The sequence below is a fragment of the Chamaea fasciata genome, unplaced genomic scaffold, assembly GCF_029207755.1.
Source record: "Chamaea fasciata isolate MVZ Bird 193981 ecotype frontalis unplaced genomic scaffold, bChaFas1.0.hap1 SCAF_1, whole genome shotgun sequence".
Lineage (NCBI taxonomy): Eukaryota > Metazoa > Chordata > Aves > Passeriformes > Sylviidae > Chamaea > Chamaea fasciata.
In genome coordinates, this window is record NW_027094086.1 from 120,484,011 (window position 1) to 120,488,198 (window position 4,188).

Consider the following 4,188-nt stretch of genomic DNA (forward strand, 5'->3'; position numbering starts at 1 on the left):
AAAGGAATATATTTACCCTGATATATGTAGAGCTGCTCATTCCATCACTGGATAATTTTCTTTCCAGGGTGCTGTTCATAAGCAGAGTCTTAAGGAGATAAAAGAGAAAAGGAAAGGAGTGTAGTTAAGAGGTTTCCTTCAGCTTTTTATTGGCAGATAAAAGTACAATCCTTGCTGAAACCAGTGATGATTTATTTAATGGCAAAAAAGGTCAATTAAACTTTATAGTCACTAGTATCCTGTTAAAAATAATAAAACTAACACATATATTAAGTAATAGGTTAACATTAACAGCAAACAAAGTTACCATCTGCCCTGTCAATCAAAGTGTATGCTGAAATTCTTCACTGAACTGGAACCACAGAAAGAAAAAGGGATACGGGATCATTATGGCAGCCCAGGCTATAAATTACAGGCAGTAGATATATTGCTGGGAAAGCTACATCATTCCTTAAAATGAATTCAACCTTCATGACCTACCCCTTTTCTTCAAAATTTCATCTCTCTATGTGACCACTTCTTGGACTGCTGGTACAGGTGCCTGAAGATTTTGCAGCATGTTTAAAAAGATGAGAAATGACAAATACTTTGACGAATTATCTCTCAAGCCTGGCCATTGCTGTAGCACTTCATGCATTTTGATCAGACCTCCCAGCTGTAATGAATTTGCCCTTGGAGGAGGCTGTGAGGCCAATAAAAGTGGTTTTGAAGTGGGGTGAAATCCAGTGATAGCTGTTACAGCAGGTAGTACCTAAACCTTGCCTGATTTTAGCCTGAGCAGGAGGACAAGCAGGGAGGAAGAATCAACTCCTGGGAGGACTCAAAAGATCAAGGTCAACCAGACTTTTACATATACAGAGATATTTTTCCTTAAAATATATATACACACATATGAAATTCTGTGTGCAATAAAGGGCTGATAACATGTTACTTCAGGTCAATCAAAACTTTCCACTGTTGTGACATCAAAGCGCTTTGGTCCAAGTTTTCCCTTTGAAAGCTTGTCGATGTGTTTCTGTGCGAAAATAATAACAATGAATTGCATGTGGGAAAAAATAACTTCCAAATTAAAACTGAAAAGATTCCATTCCAGAAATGTTCACATGGGCTACTTCAGCCTTGAGGGAGTGCTTTGTTTTGGGACAAGAAGTTCTGGAAACAAAATACTGCCAAAACTGACATTTTTTTTTCAAATCAGTGAATAAAAGAAAAAAAAAAGCCACTTTTCTGTTAGAAGAAACTTCGATTAGAAAATAAATAGTTTGGCTGTGCTTCACTGGGCTCTGGCATCACAGTCTGAATGTCTCCTGAGTGTCAGGAGACAACCCTCAGGTGGCATTCGCTGCTGCTAAGGTGACACTGGGGGAAGATTCTGGTCATTGCTGTTAGTTAAAGAGCATTTACTGTTGAAGTCAGAAATCTCATGTGGGATCAGTATTATATCTGCACCTTGGTGGATATTGCTCAGAAGTGCAATCCAAGCACCAGTCTGTGTCCTTTTAAGCCTGTAGACATCCTGTCAGTTGGGTACAGACACCATAAGTGATCTGTGGATTTTGTTTTAATTGGCTATCCTCAGTAGCAGAGAAGCAGATCTCTTTTTTTTTGCAGGAGGCAGCTTTCTTGTGGAGACCATGTTGAGGGTCAAACTCTGCCTATGAAAAAGCAGGTCGTGGTTTAAAAGAAAAGGGCTGTTTCCCTGTATTTTCCTATAGCTTTTCAGTGTATTGATATTTAATCCTTTTCTATTTACTGTCCTTATCTGTCTAGGGAAAAGAGATGGAGCGTTATACGTGGCAGTGCCACACACAGATAGACCATCAGATCAAGATAAATTTCCTAATTTAAGAATTATTTTAATGGGGTGGGAAAGGGCAGCTCAGTTTTGTCACCTCCGCCAACACCGCCCGGCATGCACGACTGCTCTCATTGTGAAGGAGAGCTGTGCCTATCAGCACGGACATTACTGCCGGCAGAGCAGCTGCAGGAGCTTAGTGACCCCCTCCCACGCTTACACCGCCGGGCCATTTTAATTGCAACCCACAGCTTAAAGTCTTCATTAAGTTCTCCCTGAGCCCTGCCTCCTCCTCTAAGATCAGCCGCTTGTCGCCCTGACCGGCGGAGCGGCGAGGAACATCTGCAGTTCAAACGTGATGCATATGCAACAGCGGTCTCCAGATTAAAGGTCAACAGACTCCTCCGACACCCAGGCCCGTCTCTCCCTTGCAGGGTGTCTGGTGTCCTTTGTTCGAAACTCTATACTTCCTGCCAGGCTTTTTGCCCGCTTGCTCAGCCCGACTGCTGCAAGGCTGGCGCGGCACCTTCGCAAGCTGGCCGGAGCTGCCCTCGCACAGGAGCTGCCCGCGGGCGAGCGGGGGCTGCAACCGGCAAATAATCGGCTCCTTCCCTCGGCTTCTTGTCGCAAAGCCCAGGGAGAGGATGACTGCAACAGCTGCAGTGCCGGCTCGTTCATGACAAATGGTCCTGTCACTCTTCTTATTGATTAGCAATGTTATGACATTTCCCTTCAAAAACACAGATGTGGCACGGGCAGAGACAGGAGCGCTGCTCTGGGAGGAACATAATGTTTGTGTTGTTCCCATTCTCCTCTCTGCATCTGTTCATATCCATGGCGATGGTTTCATGCACTGATTCTTTTATCAAGAAGAAGCAGTACGGGAGAAGGTGTGCCCTTGTCTGGATTAAAGGCAAATACAGCTTGTCACATCAAGGGATTTGAGAGCGCAGATGACAAGCGTGGTTCTCCTCCCACCAGACCAGTGTGCAGGGAGACAGCTGGGGGCTCAGTCAGGTTGGGGACTTAGTCTCGCTGGTGTTTGCAAGAGAGAGTGAAGGTGTGTTGAATCCATATGTGTTTCAGATTCCTTTTGAGAGGTCCTTGGGTCTTTTTTTTTTTTTTTTTTTTTTTTTTTTTTTTTTTTTTTTGTCTTGGGATATACTGTAAAAAATTCATAATAAGGCCTGTAAAAGGTACACATATCTGGCAGGCTATCCTAGGAGCACTGTGTCCTTTGAAGACCACCATGTTTCACCTCCAGACGCAGCACTTTGTCCAGTCAGCCTTGTGGGTACACGCCTCCACACAGAGCTGTACGTGAGCTCAGGCTCTTTGTTAGGGGAGGCTCGTTGTGGCGTGCAAAGCCTGGAAGCATCTCAGCAAGCCCCTCTCAAAGGCCATGCCAGAGGTTGTCCATGAACTATCCACTTCGTGGGCAGGGGAAGTTATCCAGGTAAGTGGGTTTCACAGTCCTCCAGGGAAGCAATTCTTCTGTCCCCTGGAGCCCCTAAAAGGGATGTTTGCACATCAGCTGAGTTGTTCTCATGGGGGTGGCCCCTAACTGCACTCCACTTCCATGGAATTCCTTCTCCCTGCAATAGAGAATGACCCAAGATTGCCAGGTTGCCAGGTTTGGAAAGGGTAGCCAAGGAAGGAGAACACCAGGACTGAACTTTGGCATGAGGAGGAGGGTCTCAGGCAGCAACAGTCTAAGCTAGGGCACTTAAAAGGTGTAATGGTAAATTATCAAAAAAAAAAAAGTGAGAAGTTATAATATACATGTTTGAAACATGTCTGGATCTTCTGGGGACTGGACATCACAGGTAGGGGATGGGAAAACATCTGGACCAAGTCTGAGATGTGCCATTCCACACAGGGTTAATATGTGCATTTCTGGGAAAAGCCTGCACTAGTGAGCTGAGGGTATCTCCATGTATCTCTGCTCCATGCTCAAATTTTCATTGTAAAGGCATGTTCTGGTCACACTGCTCTGATCAGATTTCTCTGGAGAGAAATCCTAGCTGACATAGTAAAAAGCAACATTTTCCTCAGTAAGGGCATACCTGACCTCCTTATATCTGATATTTATAGGGCAAAAGACAAGTTTAAGAGATTCTCTATTTTCACTGGCATGAAAGAGAGCAAGGTTTGCTCTCTGAGCATACAAAATATGCCCGGTTTAATCTTAAAATGGCTTAACGCTTTTCTTAACAGCCTGAAACATTTAATTCAGCTTTCAGCTTCACTTCCTTAACAGGGAAGCTAGTTAAAGTGCTTACCTTCCAGTGCTAAAGGCTGTTCCTTGGAGCGTGAATTAGGGCACAGTGCATGGTCTGCTTTAAGAGTCTTGGAAATACCTGATAAACTGACTCTCTACACAGCAGTTAATG

General features: G+C 44.3%; 1 long non-coding RNA gene across 1 annotated transcript; it reads left to right on the forward strand.

Annotated features, from left to right (window-relative positions):
• Window positions 1–750: 750 nt before the first annotated feature.
• Window positions 751–2,911, forward strand: LOC136288534 (uncharacterized). The gene is made up of 3 exons (XR_010720535.1): window positions 751–833; window positions 1,612–1,669; window positions 1,771–2,911. It is a non-coding gene; the product is annotated as an uncharacterized lncRNA (long non-coding RNA).
• Window positions 2,912–4,188: the final 1,277 nt, after the last annotated feature.